This window comes from Schistocerca gregaria, chromosome 11, assembly GCF_023897955.1.
Source record: "Schistocerca gregaria isolate iqSchGreg1 chromosome 11, iqSchGreg1.2, whole genome shotgun sequence".
Lineage (NCBI taxonomy): Eukaryota > Metazoa > Arthropoda > Insecta > Orthoptera > Acrididae > Schistocerca > Schistocerca gregaria.
The window spans coordinates 75,065,804-75,083,171 of record NC_064930.1 but is presented as its reverse complement, the minus strand read 5'-3'; positions in this window follow the sequence as shown (position 1 = coordinate 75,083,171).

Genomic DNA, 17,368 nt, shown 5'->3' with positions numbered 1-17,368 from the left:
TACAGCAAACAGTGAGTCTTTCTTTTACAAAATTAAATATAATTACAAAATTGAATGAAAATAGGTTACTAACACTAATATATATTTACATTAATTCTATTTTTGTTCTTTCTGTGCAAAATGTCCTAATATTGACACAGTACAATATTTAAACATCACCAAAGTTTCCCTTTACATTTTGCATACCTGTATCTACATCCCCTAAAAGTCTACAGTATCGAATACTTCAATATGTCCCAATATGTCCTGTAATGTTACAACCTCAAATGCTAATAACATCGCTTTTAGTTTATATACAGTGGGGACAGAGGTAGTAGATCAAGCACAGGCAACATTGAACCATGACACACAGTTCTGCTTTATACACTTGCTGAAAATACTGTCACAAGACAGCACCTGAATAACTGGGCGCTTTGCTGCACTCGGGGTCCAGTGTAGTGGTCACACTGTCGGGAGGTAAATTGCAGTTGATAGCCCACAGGACCGCATTGGCTGACAGGAGCCTCACGTTCGAGGCCATGTGACTGTGAAACGCTGGAAGCCACCGGTGGTGAGACCATCGTCCCCAGACATCAAAACCTTGGTACTGGAATTGCTGCCAGCTTAAACATTATTTCTGTACACTCCGGGCTCCACAGCTGCTGAGCAGGGATCCTCGCAATTGCTGGTCGCTGCCGACAAGTATGGCGTGTCTGGCCTGAATAACAGGTGGCCTCAGGGAAAGTGGCCCTTGGAAATTCCCAGATACTCCTGTTCTGTTCCCGTCAACAGTGTACAGGGTGGATAAGAGGAAACGCACGTTCTTTGAACCGCTAGTACGCGGCAACAAGAGGGAGTATTAACTTTTAATGAATGTTGGCAGTCTGCCCGTACAATGTAATGAGCACAGAGCATTGTATGTTTATTGTCGAGGAGTACTTTAAAAACAATGATGCCGTAGTCACAGTGCAACACTGTTAGAAATACTGGATCTGTGATAAAAAAGAAACCACCTGGTCTTCCTCATTCAGTTCGTACTCCGGAAAATGTAGACCGAGTGAGAATGGCAGTTCTTGTTAGTCCGAAACAATTGGCTACATGACAGGCTGTAGTGCTGAGTAAGTCATGTCGTTCGCTTCACCGCATCTTACATGGTGATCTTACGTTTCACCCGTACAAGATAGTGATCGTCCAGCAGCTTAATGAAGGGGATTGTATGCAGCGCAGAGAGTTTTGTTGCGTAATGGATGATATTTTTATGGAAGATGCAGATGCTACAGTCTTCATGAGTGATGAAGCACATTGTCATGTGGACGGTTATGTTAATGTTTAAAATTGTTGGTACTGGGTGCTGGAGAACCCACATGAATTACACCAAAGACCTCTTCACAGTTTTAAAGTAACAGTGTGGTGCCACATTTCAAAGATAGACCATATTTGTTTTGAAGTTACTGTGACATCATCAGCGTAATACATTAAAATTTAGAACAGCTTTCTTTGTCCAGAAAGGTGTCAAGTGAACGTGACATATTTGGTTTCAGCATGACGGTGCCACAGCGAGAGCAGCCAAGCAGCCACGGTAGTGGTTCGACAAATGTTCCCACGACATATTATTTCCAGATATGGTGATGTTAACTGGCCCCCTCGTTCACCCGATTTGTCAATATGCGACTTCTTTGTGTGGGGTATTAAAATCAAACATCTTGTAACGTCATTTGGAATTAATAAGGATTCATAAAAGTCCAATGATAGAAAGATGAATATTTCGGTAGCCGCTGGCTGCCACAGTTCGTGGAAGCCCTTGCGACACCGTTTACTCAAACCCCACCAGGCCGGCACCGAGCAACACACAGCTGCCCTTGTCACTTACAGTGTCCTTACTCCCTCTCGGGACACGACAATCTACATGAACAAGCCTCGCACAATCGAAGTGAAGAATTCTGTACATCAGGTAATTGAAGCCGTGCTAAATAAAATGTCGGAGAGAGCCATGCATAACTTTCGGGAGAGGATCCCAATTTGTATCCAGCAATAAGGACGTCATATCTCCAAGACAAATTTCCGAACCTAATTAAAGTATGTATATTTCAAAACTGCATTAAAAATCTATCACTTAATGCCTGTTATTCTTATTTTCATCAAACGGTATCCCAGTAATTCGATAGTGAAAACCATGTGTTTCCTCTGCTCCACCATGTACTACACTTCAAATGCTAATAACATCACTTTCAGTTGATATACGGTAGTAGACCTAGTGTTGGGATTCTCCAGGGACGGGCAACATTGTAAGTTTATGACGACGACACAATTCTGTTATACACACTTGCTAAAAATACTGTCACAAGACTGCAGCTGACTAACTGGGCATTTTGCTGCACTCTAGGACCAGTGCATTGGTCACACTGTCGAGACGTAAATTGCAGTTGGCAGCCCACAGGGCTGCATTGGCAGACGAGAGCCACACATTCGAGGCCACGTGACTGTGAAACTTCGGACGCCACCGGTGGCGAGACCATTGCTCCGGATGTAAAACCTTGGTCCTGGAATTGCTGCCAGCTTAAATGTTACTTCTATACACTCCGGCCTCCACAGCTGCTGAGCAGGGATCCTCACACTTGCTGGTCGCTGCCGATAAGTGTGGCGTGTCTGGCCTGAATAGTGATCGTCCCAGTTACTGTCGGCAGACGACAAGTATGGCGTGTCTGGATTGAATAGGGATTGTTCCAGTTACTGGCAGCAGCCGACAAATATGGCGTGTCTGGCCTGAATAAGGATTGTTCGAGTTACTGGTAGCAGCCGACAAATATGGCGTGCCTGGCCTGAATAAGGATTATTCCAGTTACTGGTAGCAGCCGACAAATATGGCGTCTCTGGCCTGAATAGTGATCGTCCCAGTTACTGTCGGCAGGTGACAAGTATGGCGTATCTGGATTGAATAGGGATTGTTCCAGTTACTGGCAGCAGCCGACAAATATGGCATGTCTGGCCTGAATAATAATTGTTCCAGTTACTGGTAGCAGCCGACAAATATGGGGTGTCTGGCCTGAATAATGATTGTTCCAGTTACTGGTAGCAGCCGACAAATATGGCATGTCTGGATTGAATAAGGATTGTTACAGTTACTGGCAGCAGCCGACAAATATGGCGTGTCTGGCCTGAATAAGGATTGTTCGAGTTACTGGTAGCAGCCGACAAATATGGCGTGTCTGGCCTGAATAAGGATTATTCCAGTTACTGGTAGCAGCCGACAAATATGGCGTCTCTGGCCTGAATAGTGATCGTCCCAGTTACTGTCGGCAGGTGACAAGTATGGCGTATCTGGATTGAATAGGGATTGTTCCAGTTACTGGCAGCAGCCGACAAATATGGCATGTCTGGCCTGAATAATAATTGTTCCAGTTACTGGTAGCAGCCGACAAATATGGGGTGTCTGGCCTGAATAATGATTGTTCCAGTTACTGTCGGCAGACGACAAGTATGGCGTGTCTGGATTGAATAGGGATTGTTCCAGTTACTGGCAGCAGCCGACAAATATGGCGTGTCTGGCCTGAATAAGGATTGTTCGAGTTACTGGTAGCAGCCGACAAATATGGCGTGTCTGGCCTGAATAAGGATTATTCCAGTTACTGGTAGCAGCCGACAAATATGGCGTCTCTGGCCTGAATAGTGATCGTCCCAGTTACTGTCGGCAGGTGACAAGTATGGCGTATCTGGATTGAATAGGGATTGTTCCAGTTACTGGCAGCAGCCGACAAATACGGCGTGTCTGGCCTGAATAAGGATTGTTCCAGTTACTGGTAGCAGCCGACAAATATGGCATGTCTGGATTGAATAAGGATTGTTACAGTTACTGGCAGCAGCCGACAAATATGGCGTGTCTGGCCTGAATAGGTATCGTCCCAGCTCCTGGTAGCATCCGCCAAATATGGCGTGCCTGGCCTGAATAAGGATTGTTCCAGTTACTGGTAGCAGCCGACAAATATGGCGTGCCTGACCTGAATAAGGATTGTTCCAGTTACTGGTAGCAGCCGACAAATATGGCATGTCTGGCCTGAATAATAATTGTTCCAGTTACTGGTAGCAGCCGACAAATATGGGGTGTCTGGCCTGAATAATGATTGTTCCAGTTACTGGTAGCAGCCGACAAACATGGCGTGTCTGGCCTGAATAGTGATCGTCCCAGTTACTGGCGGCAGCCGACAAATATGGCGTGTCTGGCCTGAAGAGGTATCGTCCCAGTTCTTGGTGGCAGCTGACAAATATGGCATGTCTGGCCTGAATAGGGATTGTTCTCGGGACATGACACAGAAACCAGTATGTGTGGATATGTGCACTGTGGGTGTTTAAGCGTGCCTGCCACCAGGAATACTGTTCCTTCATTGTATACAGACAGAGCTTACTAGTTTCCATGGCCATGCTGATAAATGACCATGATTTACTGTTGTAGATTCTGCGTCTGACCCTGGACTCGTGTACTATGCAATGATCACTGTGTTGTATCGAAGATCTATTTGCTGTTAAAAAAAAAGGCAATATATGGTCAGAGGATAACATACGAGGGCTATTTACAAAGTGGGAAATGTTTGTCTTACACCACTAGGCGTGCACAGATCGCGTATATTTTGGTACGTGTGCGCTCGGCACCTCAGTCGGCAGCCATCTGTGACAGCGGGAACGGCTCTGCGCACCTGGTTTTTTCGATATTTGAATCAGAAATGTGCGCTCGAAAATCCCTCCAGTTGTGAGGTGCAGTCTGTGATGATTTTGTTAGCAAAAAACCTAAAACCTAGAGAAATTTATTGTGAACCGTGAAGTGTACGGAAACAATGTAGTGAGTGGATGTTCCGTCTGGAAATGGTGCATTAGGTTTAAAAATGGCCGAACCAACGTTCACACTGAATAGGTGAGTGGACTTCCGAGGATTGTGACTGACAATCTTGTTGCTAAAGTTGATGAAACGATTTGTGAAAACTGTTGCTTCACAATAATGGAGCTTTTGCTTTCTTTTCCACATGTTTCACAGACTTTGTTGATTGGAATTTTCACTCGAAAGCTAGGCTACCTCAAATTTTGTGCACAATGGATGCCCAAGATGCTTACAGAGCACCATAAAGAACAGCGAATGGGAGCAACTCTGACTTTTCTGGAGGCCTACCACAAGCATGGTGATTCATTACTGGAGCAAATCTCAACTGGTGACAAGACTTGGGTGAAACACGTCAATTGCGAGAAAAAATTACAGTCCGTGGAGATCCCCCCCCCCCCCCCCAAAAAAAAAAAACCAAGAAAATGTTTGCTAACTTTATCAGCAAGGAAGTTGATGGTGACAGAGTTTTGGGATAGGCAAGGTGTGCTTATTGAATTTCTCAAACATGGAGCAACTATGAATTCTGCCTGGTACTGTCAAACTTTGCACAGACTTAGAAGAGCAGTTCAATCAAATGCTGAGGAAAGTGAGTAATGATGAAAAAATACATGTATGGGTGAAAGGACTTGGTGTACTTGCTGAAAATGTAACTCTTAACTTGTGATGTAACTTTGTACAATAATTATTAATAAAGTGTGATCTGTAGTGTCAGCCATTAACCGAACAAGGGTACATCTCAAACCGGGAGCTCAAGGATGGAACAGTTTGAAAAAATTAAGAGAGCATAGTGCCGCACTGCCCGCTGGGCACCTAGCTGGCTGGTTATGCAATCTGCTTATCTCGGCGCACCAGCACACGCACACACGTAGAACCAGAGACGCGAATTTCAGCTAGATTTTACGCAATTTATTGAGCTGGTTCAAGCTAGTTACGACGCCCAGGTGAAAGCAGATAGGGGTATCCGCAAATTCCTACCATTTTGCGCGTATCAGTACTACTGTTTTGACCCTCCTTTGGAAGAAAATATATATAACGTCCTTTCATCAAGGGGAATACATGCCTTGGACAGCATCGAACTTGACTCACTGTTAAGCTTCGAGATGCCAGTTCCGCAAGACGTGAACCTCTATCTGATGGGGATAGGTGATTTAGTTGATTCGAACTCGCGAGAGTTCCTGCTCCAATTACAGACAGAGCTAGATGCTCAATTGAATTTCTTCGGAGCACAAGGAAGTTTCGGGCGAGTGAATGAACACACCCATATATTCTACGAGACACTACCTTCGCCCTTAGTGGCGTTGTTGAAGATACAGGCTGATCTGAGATATACATTTGCATCCAGAAACCCGGGTTTACATCCTGAGTGGCTGCATAGAGACTGGGACTTACCAGAAAATCTTAGACCAGAAAATCCTCACTTCACTCTGCCAACTGTGGGGCTCTTAGGATGGTGTCGTTCAGAAAGATTGACCCAAGACTCGGAAGATGGACTCAACGTGGCTGGCTTGACAGAAGACCAGCTAGCTGTCGTCAATGTTGGCGGCTATCCAGTCAATACCAAGATATTAGACTATGTTGCTGGACATCTCCGAAACTCAAAGTGCAGTGTGACAGGCGAAATGCCTACTTCAAGATTTGGATCACTAGCACAAACTGCCTATTTGACGCGTGTGTGGTAAGACATCCAGCCCAACCCACACATCAGAATAACGGCTAAGAACGGCGTGACTAACAACTACTCCCAAGCGAGTATACATATAGCGAGCGCCGCTTCTATATTTAGGTACAGAGTACAGCGACGTCCTCCTCACAGACAGGACGCCGACATGCTCTGTTACGTATGGGACCTCATGGAACCACCAGGGATATGGCTCGCTAACGAGAATCAAATATGGTTAGCAGGAGCAGAGAATTTACTCTGGAACATGAATGAGTTTGATTTTCGATCTTTTTTTGTTATGTCGGTACACGTGTCCCGAACATATGTTCACAGTTTCAAGTATACAGCATACTTCATTTGGTTTTGACAGAAATGTTAGACGTGTTTTCGATTATTATACAAAATGGAGCAAAGAATTTGCATCAGATTTTGTGTGAAAAATTGAATCTCTTACTCTAGAACACTTGAAATGTTGACAGTTGTGTACAGTGAGTCTACTCTAAGCAAAAAATGTTTACATTCAATGTTTTCTAGTCGAATTGATATTATGTTTACGTTGCCGGAGAACTGAGACTGTTATTTGCACAGCCCGACTTCACTTCATTACAGATTGACCAGAATATAGGTGTAGCACCTGCCACATAAGGGGGTGTCAGATTCTGAGTTGTGTGCTGCAAGAATTGATCAAAAGGTGAAGCGGAACGCTCTAGCTCCCTATTGCCATTTAGAAGGTGACAATGACCCAAATTTTGGGTATGTTCATACTATGAGAAGTGTTGATTTGGGAGATGCGCACATTACATGAACATTTTTATTTTATGGAGATCCACACGCTTGATGGACACAATCCTAAAAACGTGCTCCCGCCAGCACGTTCGAATGTGATAATTGCTTCAGTAGCAGACGCAGTGGTACAAGCTCTTCCAAGATGGCCGAGATGAAGCCAATGACAAACCTCACTCTGGACACCCCAACACATCAAACAACAGATAACGTCAATGCTGTGAAGAAAATTGTTTTGGAAAATTGTCGAATTATTGTGAAGGGAGTTGCTGAGGATGTTGGCATATCGGTCGGCTTGTCACATGCCATCTTTTTGGATGTTTTGGGCACGAGACGTGTGTCAGTGAAGTTTGTTCCAAAACTTCCGAATTTCGATCAGGAGAACCGTCACATGAGCATCACTCAGGAGCTCTTGAACAACATCAATGATGATCCCGATTTGCACAAAAGGGTCATAATGGGTGACAAAATACAGGTTTACAGTTATGTCGCAACCGAGGCCAAATTGTCCCAATGGAAGCATCCTGGAGATCCAAGACTGCAAAAAGAATGCCAAATTCGATCAAATGTCAAAGTTTTGCTCACAGTTTTTTTTTTTTTTTTTTTCATTTATCGTGGCATAGGGCACCATGAATTTTTGCCTCAAGGTTGTACAGTCAATAGGGAGTATTACCTTGATGTTATGTGCCATTTACAAGCAGCAATATGCTAAAACATCCGGAATTGTGGAAAAACAATTTGGCTTTTGCATCATGAGAATGCACCTGCTCATCCATCGTTGTCCTATATTGTGAAAGGAAGTAATTGGAAGTAATTTCTGATTCACAGTGTCAGCCGAGAACCTGTAGTCTTACATCTATAACGGGGGCCTCAAGGAGGCAACAGCTTTGTCTATATAAGTAATGAATCTGGGAAGAAGACGTCAGTATTTGTGCAGCCGCGCGAGCAATAGCATTGGACCGCTCACACAGAAGATGCCACGATGTTACAGGAGGACGAAATGTATGTGCCTTACAGTCTATAAAGCAACAGAAAATATTGCTATCAATACACTAACTGCATAGGTGCACAAGTTGTCCTGCATGGTCCAACATTTTTCTATGGTGGAGTTCTTAACTTCAGCAAGGTAACAGGGTTAACCGTGGCCCTTGTCCATGGACCAAAAGTGGACGAAGTTCCAGGGCTAGAAAGTTTTAATAGCTGGGACATCGCTTATTGCACATTTCACATCGCAGAGGTCTACAATAAAAGACATGGTTATCTGCCGTCAATGCCATTCATCCTGAGGACCAGGAATCATCGTAAAATAAACGAATCCTAATCTGTGTCAGTGTGGGTTAAAGGTGCTGACCATTGTAAAAAAATTAAACTTGTCGGTGATCTCACCCATTACTTGCCGAGAAGTCACTTTTCAGTACAAACAGTTTTTTAAATTGAATATAACAATACTATATGTTAAGTATATTTTGAACCTTGCATATCTAAAATACGCTCCTGGAAATGGAAAAAAGAACACATTGACACCGGTGTGTCAGACCCACCATACTTGCTCCGGACACTGTGAGAGGGCTGTACAAGCAATGATCACACGTACGGCACTGCGGACACACCAGGAACCGCGGTGTTGGCTGTCGAATGGCACTAGCTGCGCAGCATTTGTGCACCGCCGCCGTCAGTGTCAGCCAGTTTGCCGTGGCATACGGAGCTCCATCGCAGTCTTTAACACTGGTAGCATGCCGCGACAGTGTGGACGTGAACCGTATGTGCAGTTGATGGACTTTGAGCGAGGGCGTATAGTGGGCATGCGGGAGGCCGGGTGGACGTACCGCCGAATTGCTCAACACGTGGGGCGTCGTGAGGTCTCCACAGTACATCGATGTCGTCGCCAGTGGTCGGCGGAAGGTGCACGTCCCCGTCGACCTGGGACCGGACCGCAGCGACGCACGGATGCACGCCAAGACCGTAGGATCCTACGCAGTGCCGTAGGGGACCGCACCGCCACTTCCCAGCAAATTTGGGACACTGTTGCTCCTGGGGTATCGGCGAGGACCATTCGCAACCGTCTCCATGAAGCTGGGCTACGGTCCCGCACACCGTTAGTTAGGCCGTCTTCCGCTCACGCCCCAACATCGTGCAGCCCGCCTCCAGTGGTGTCGCGACAGGCGTGAATGGAGGGACAAATGGAGACGTGTCGTCTTCAGCGATGAGAGTCGCTTCTGCCTTGGTGCCAATGATGGTCGTATGCGGTTGTTTGGTGCTGTGCAGGTGTGCGCCACAATCAGGACTGCATACGACCGAGGCACAAAGGGCCAACACCCGGCATCATGGTGTGGGGAGCGATCTCCTACACTGGCCGTACACCCTGGTGATCATCGAGGGGACACTGAATAGTGCACGGTACATCCAAACCGTCATCGAACCCATCGTTCCACCATTCCTAGACCGGCAAGGGAACTTTCTGTTCTAACAGGACAATGCACGTCCGCATGTATCCCGTGCCACCCAACGTGCTCTAGAAGGTGTAAGTCAACTACCCTGGCCAGCAAGATCTCCGAATCTGTCCCCCATCGAGCATGTTTGGGACTGGATGAAGCGTCGTCTCACGCGGTCTGCACGTCCAGCACGAACGCTGGTCCAACTGAGGCGCCAGGTGGAAATGGCATGGCAAGCCGTTCCACAGGACTACATCCAGCACCTCTACGATCGTCTCCATGGGAGAATAGCAGCCTGCATTGCTGCGAAAGGTGGATAAACACTGTACTAGTGCCGACATTGTGCAAGCTCTGTTGCCTGTGGTTCTGTCAGTGTGATCATGTGATGTATCTGACCCCAGGAATGTGTCAATAAAGTTTCCCCTTCCTGGGAGAATGAATTCACGGTGTTCTTATTTCCATTTCCAGGAGTGTATATACATCATTCATGGGTTTTCGACAACACAATACTACGTATCATGTGTCATGAAAACCCAAGGTCAGGCCCGAGTCCCCAGGGTAACATGGCAGCTGTCAATGTGACACTGAGAATGGTCCGTTTAGGTACTTATCTGGGCAAGCACCCACGACAGTGAAAGGTTGGCCATGGCAGCACGTGTACGTATCTTTTGTAGAGTCATGTTTGCATAATTGAGAAGCAGTATACAGGGTGAAGCACCTAACATTACCACTGGTTATATTTAGTAAACCACAAATGTGAGGAGAGGGGTTGGTGTAATTGTTTAATACAAACCATACAAAAATGCATGGAAGTATGTTTTTTAACACTAACCTACATTTTTTTTAAATGGAACCACGTTAGTTTTGTTAGCACATCTGAACATATAAACAAATATATAATCAGTGCCGTTTCTTGCATTGTAAAATGTTAATTACAGCCGGAGATATTGTAACCTAAAGTTGACGCTTGAAACCTCCAATGTTCAGTTGCGTGTTGTAACAAACACGGGCCACGGTCGGCGAGCAGCATCTGCAGGGACATGTTTACGATGACGACCGGGTTGTGTGGCTGTAGCGCGCTGTTGTGGTTTGGTCTAGCTCTCGCACTATTGTGGTTTGGTCTAGCTGTCGTAGTGTCCGCATGTAGCGCTTGCTGCTATTGTTATTCTGCATTCGTCTCCACACGCAGACCAACTGTAGAACACCGTGTTACCAGACGTCTGTGATAGTGTAGTGCTGTAGGAACTGTGACCATGGTTGTATTCGAACTCTGAAAAGGCGGAGATGATACTCATCTATGGCGAGTGTTGACGAAATGCAGCTGAAGCCCGCAGCGTGTACGCAGAACGGTACCCGGACAGAGAGCATCCAGCGTGCCACAAATTGCAAAACATCTACTGCTAACTGTATGCAACAGTATCGTCGTAGCACACAAACAGGTCCGTAACAGGACCGTCACAGGAGAAGCAGGTGCAGTTGGTGTGTTAGCTGCTGTTGCCATAAACCCATACATGAGTACACAGGACATTGCGAGAGCCGGTGGACTGAGTCAAAGTAGTGTCATGCGCATACTGCATCGTCACCGCTTTCACCTGTTTCATGTGTCGCTACATCAGCAATTACATGGTCCTGACTTTAATCATCGAGTGCAATTCTGTCAATGGGCACTAACAGAGGATGCATTGCAGTTCTACCTGTTTACCGACGAAATGGGTTTCACAAACCACGGGGCAATGAATCTACGGAACATGCATCACTGGTCCGTGGACAATCCTCGCTGGCTCAGACAGGTAGAGTGACAGCGACCGTGGACTGTAAATGTATGTTGCGGAATCATTGGCGGCCACCTCATTGGTCCTCACTTCATTGTAGCGGCGCAAACAGCTGCAAGATACATTGCGTTTCTACAGATTGATCTGCCAACATTTCTCGAAAACGTCCCACTGGAAACGCGTCGACGTATGTGGTATCAGCATGATGGTGCACCAGCACATTCCGCAATTAACACTAGGCTGGCTGACCCCTGACAGGATGTTTGAAGGGCGTTTCATAGGACGTGGAGGACGCATAAATTGGCCAGCCCATTCTCCTGACTTACACCTCTGGACGTCTTTCTGTGGGGTATGTTAAAGGAGAATGTGTACTGTGATGTGCCTACAACCCCAGAGGATATGAAACAACGTATTGTGGCAGCCTGCGGCGACATTACACCAGATGTACTGCGGTGTGTACGACATTCATTACGCCAGAGATTGCAATTGCGTGCAGCAAATGATGGCCACCACATTGAACATCTATTGGCCTGACATGTCGGGACACACATTATTCTACTCCATAATTGAAAACGGAAACCACGTGTGTACGTGTACCTCAGCCCTCATGGTAATGTACATGTGAGTCAGTGAAAAAGACCAATAAAAAGGTGCTAGGTGGACGTAATGTGCTGTTCCAGTCTCTTCTGTACCTAAGGTCCATCACCGTTCCCTTTAGATCCCTACGTAATTCGGTGCTCTCCGATACACACGATCGAACAGCGGAGGAGTGGTACTCAAGCGTCAACTTTAGGTTACAATATCTCCGGATGTAATTAACACTTTACAATGCAACAAACAGCACTGATTACGTATTTGTTTGTATGTTCAGATGCGCTAACAAAACTAATGGGGTTCCATTAAAAAAAAAAAAGTAGGTTTGTGTTAAAAAACATACTTCCGTACTTTTTTTTATGGTTTGTATTAACCAATTACACTAGCCCCTCTCCTCATGTTCGGTCTGTGGAATTGATTCGTCAGTATTTGTTGTGGTTTACGAAATATATCCAGCGGTAATGTTAGGTGACTCACCCTGTATAAGGGACGGGTTTGAGAGTCGATGTAACATGTCATCTACAAACATATCACCATCGTCGTCTGCATCATCTGTGCCAGAAACCACACCAGTATGTACATTACAGAATAATGGTGTATTTATTAGAAGATTTGTGTCGACATGTAGTTATAGGGAACTTGCGTAATGGATTGGATGTATTGACTTTGCCTTTACCAGTAATATTGAAGACAGATATACTTATGAATTTCCAATGTGGGTTTGAGAGTCGATGTAACATGTCATCTACAAACATATCACCATCGTCGTCTGCATCATCTGTGCCAGAAACCACACCAGTATGTACATTACAGAATAATGGTGTATTTATTAGAAGATTTGTGTCGACATGTAGTTATAGGGAACTTGCGTAATGGATTGGATGTATTGACTTTGCCTTTACCAGTAATATTGAAGACAGATATACTTATGAATTTCCAATGTGGACAAACAGTCAAAAGTGATGGAGCTTGTAAATTCCCTCATTCAAGAAGGCCACAAATCACCACAGGAAAAGGGAGCAATCCTAGTTGCAGATAAAAAGATTTTATACCTTTTGATGTCTTACAATTTTATACCGCCTGACAATATTACAAATGTTATTCCCATAACTGAGCCTTATTATATGAATTTGATAGATCCGATATTCAAATGATATTTTTCATGTTTATTGCGATGTCACAAGGCCAGGAGGGTGACGCGGAGTGGTTCGCGGAACACAGTGGCGAGTTCCAACTGATGTGCTACCTCCTAACTAACCAAATCTGAACCCGATAGAACACCTCTGGGATGTGATTCAATGTGGCATCAAGAGCACATTGCCACACTCCCTGTAATTTATGGGAATTAGATGACTCGTGTGTGCAGATCTATCGAGGCCTCACTGCTTCCATGCCACGACACGTCGCCACTGTTAACTGTGCCAAAGGTGGACGTTCCGGCTATTAGGTGGGTTGTCATAATGTTCTCACTAATGAATGTATCTTGGAAATGGTGGCTCAATGGCATTCAAAGGAACTGAGAACAATGTGAAAACTAGAATGTGTGTGCCACATTCAGAAAGGGATGGGATCAAGACTGAGGAAATAAATTGATTCGACGTCAGTGGAAGCAGTTGCCACAGCAATACAGGATACGAGTGGTGGTACGCAAACATGTCGTGTATGGAGAATTGCCTGAACATTGGACATACCTGTGAGCACAGCATGTAAAATCCTACCGAACATCCTTCTTTGCTATCCATTCAAAATTACCCACGTGTACGAGTTGCTTCCTGTTGACCTGACAGCAAGAGAGACCTTTGCTTTAGAACTGCTTGCTCACATTGAAGTGGACAGTGATTGGGTGTAGAAGATTTTGTGGACAGACTAAGCCCACTCCCTATGACAGGATACGTCAAAACACAGAATTGTCAAATACGGGCAACGGAAAATCCACATGCAAATCAACCAGTACCACTTCATCGTGAAAAGGCTACTGTGTGGTGTGGGTTAAGTGCTTCATTTATCATAGGACCATATTTTTTCGAAGAGACAGGTGCTTCCAGTCCTGTGACCTGTACAGTCACTGGTAAGCACTATGAGTGTCTCTTGCGCAACCGTGTCATTCCAGCTCTCCAACAGTGTGGATGGGATCATTTTTATGGAAGATGGCGCACCTCCGCACATTGCAAATCCAGTTAAGCAGCTGCTGAAGCACTGTTTTAAATGCTAGAATTATCAGCCACAATTTCCTTACAGCCTGGCCATCCTGATCACCAGATCTTAATCTGCATGACTTCTGGCTGTGGGGCTATCTGAAAGATGACATGTTCAGTGTTCCGATTGCAAACTTAGATGCACTGAAGGCACGCATTGCGCAACACATTCTGAATGTGACCCTGGAAACTGATGTGATTGATGCATTTGATGTGGTTTTTGGCCTCTGGACAATTAAAAAACAATTTTTCCCATCTAACGTGATATGAATTGCCATGTTGGATGGGCTTACATAACTAACACACCTGTACACCCATGCACACAGTGTTGTTTGTTTAATGTCAAACGTAGACCTTAGGCACTGTTGTACGATTCATTTGTCATTTGTAGTTGCCCACTATTAAATTATGATGCTTACAACGCCATCTATTGCTACATTTTGTATCTATTTATTTTTCTTCTGCCATACATTTTCCCCCTTCTCCGATAATATTCTGTTGCAATTTGAGGTCATTATTATTTCTACGGCAGTTTGGAAGTTTAACTTTCGTTATATTCACCCTTATTTGAACTGAAAAAAAATTATGAAATTATATTGTCTCTGTATGAATGGATTTGTATTCTAAAGTAATTAAAGTTCCCGTTTCAAGTCATTGTAGAAAGAGAACCATTTCTCAGACAACATAAAAGTTGACCAGCATATTATTGATGAAGGTGAAAGGTCACAGGAGAAGAAAATAAAAAAATAAAAATAAAATTGACCAATAGATGGCACTTTAAGTGTCATAATACGCTCGCCAACAGACGTGTGGCACACAACTGTTCATCGTTTTGCAACTGAGATGCCCTACATGACTGTTTGAAGGATCGCACACTGCAGGTAAAGCGCTTTTACAAGAACAGTGACTGTGTGCCAGTAGCCCTGCAGAAATTCCGGACAATCAAAGGGATGGAAAAAATATTTTTCTTATGTCTACCAGGTGGAAAAAAATGACTGCAAAATCTGAAAAGACAGCTTCTTTCGAAGTGCATTGTGGTGGAGGGAGGCAAACAATTTATGCAATGTCTGAAGAAGATGTGGCCACACCATTGCAGGAGGGGTCGAGTGGTGGTGGGCAAACATGGTGCACATGGGTAATTGCCCAAACATTGGACATCCCACTGCACATAGTGCATAGAAGTAAGGAACATCCTGCATTGCTATCTGTACAAAATCACCCATATTCAAGGGTTGCTACCTACTGATCTGTAAGCACGACAAACATTCATTGGAATTTCTTGCTCTCATGGAACTGAGAAATGAATGGTCACGGACGTTCTGTGGACAAGTGAAGCCATTTCCATCTCCGAGGAAATGTCAATACGCAGAATTGCAGAATATGGCCAACAGAAAAGCTGAAAGTACATCAACCAGTACCATTTCATTCTGCAAAAGTGTGTGTGTGTGTGTGTGTGTGTGTGTGTGTGTGTGTGTGTAGTGCGAGTTGACGGGATCAGACTGTAGTGTCGTTTTTTCGCAGGAGTGAGTCCTGTGTCCTGTTACCTGTATCTTCATCGGTATAGTCTCATGCAGCGATGTCACTCCAACTGTTCGACAGTGTGGATAAGTGGGTAGGATTTCTTTTTTGTAAGATGGCGCTTCTCCACACAACGATCAGCCAGTGAAGGGGCTGTTGCAGGGGCTAGATTAGCCAGCCATCATTTCACTGCAGGCTGGCCGTCCTGATCACCCGGTCTTAATCTGTGCGATTTCTGGGTGTGGGGTTCTCAAAGGTGATGTGTTCAGTGCTCCAATTACGAACGAAGCCGAATTGAAGGCACGCTTGCACAATGCATTCTAACGTGACCCCCAAATGCTCCGATCTTTTGTGGAACATGCTGTTTCTCGATTTCAACACGAGGCAGAAAACGGTGGACAGCATATTGAACGTGTCTCGCGCGCCAGTCTCACGACAACTAGAAACTGGTGTCATTTTGCTTTTTATGTGGTGTTTGGACCCAGGACAATTCAAAGCCAGTGTAATTTTATTTTTCGTGTGGTTTTTGGCCTCGGAACAATTAAAAACTGATTTTTCCCACTGAATGTAGCACGACCTTGCCGTGGTGGATAGGCTTATCTAACTGTGCCACAACTGATAACTGCAAAACTTGTGCAGTCATCCACACTGAAGAGTACTGACTGTGCAATATGTGACGCAAACCGTAGAAATTGTATTAAGATCCATTTTTCGTTTGTAGCTGATCGCATTTACGTTAAAACACTTTCAGTGCTATCTATTGCTAAAATATTAGTTAAATTTTTTGTTGATGCATATTTCCCCTTGCGACAATAATATTCTGTTCAAATATGACATCATTCTGAGCACTGCTTCTTTCTACAGGGATTGAAACTGGAACTTTAATTATGTACACCCTGTATCTGTAGTGGTTATGTAATCATTTTGCCAAGTAGCCTCAATATGTACTATTTCTCTTAATCCTGTCTACGATTCAACTGGAGTCAGCAAACAACTCCAAGGTGTGATTGTTAGACATACTATTACCCAGATAACACAATCCACAAAGCATAGCCAGACAACAGGATGTTTCACAAGAAAGTTAATATTTTATAAGCTTTCTGCTCATGTGCAACAATCAGAAAACAGTGGTGGGGTACGTTCATCGCTCGGGCAGGCTTTAGGAATTAAGACGATATAGAATGCTGCTTGGGAGTGGACTGTGCATTCTGTGTGCGAGATTTTTAAAATGTGCTTGGTAAACGTATTTTTATGTCAGGAATAGTAAATCCTTCCATACCTCCCTAATCGAGGGTCTTTAGACATTCGTATAACCTTATTGTAATGTTTTAATGCCAAGAACAAATACCAACTTTTGCTGAACACAGGTCTGCTTGTGCCTCACACAAAAATTGAGGGTGCTATGTGAGCACAGTTCAGAACTGTGCACCACTGCATCCAGTACCGAGGTTTGGGAGATACTGGTCACACAGCTGAGTGCCTCGATGTATGCAGAGGACGACACCGTGGTAACACTCCACGCTGATAGTGGGGGACACGTGGCTTCTGGCATACAGGGCTGTACTGAA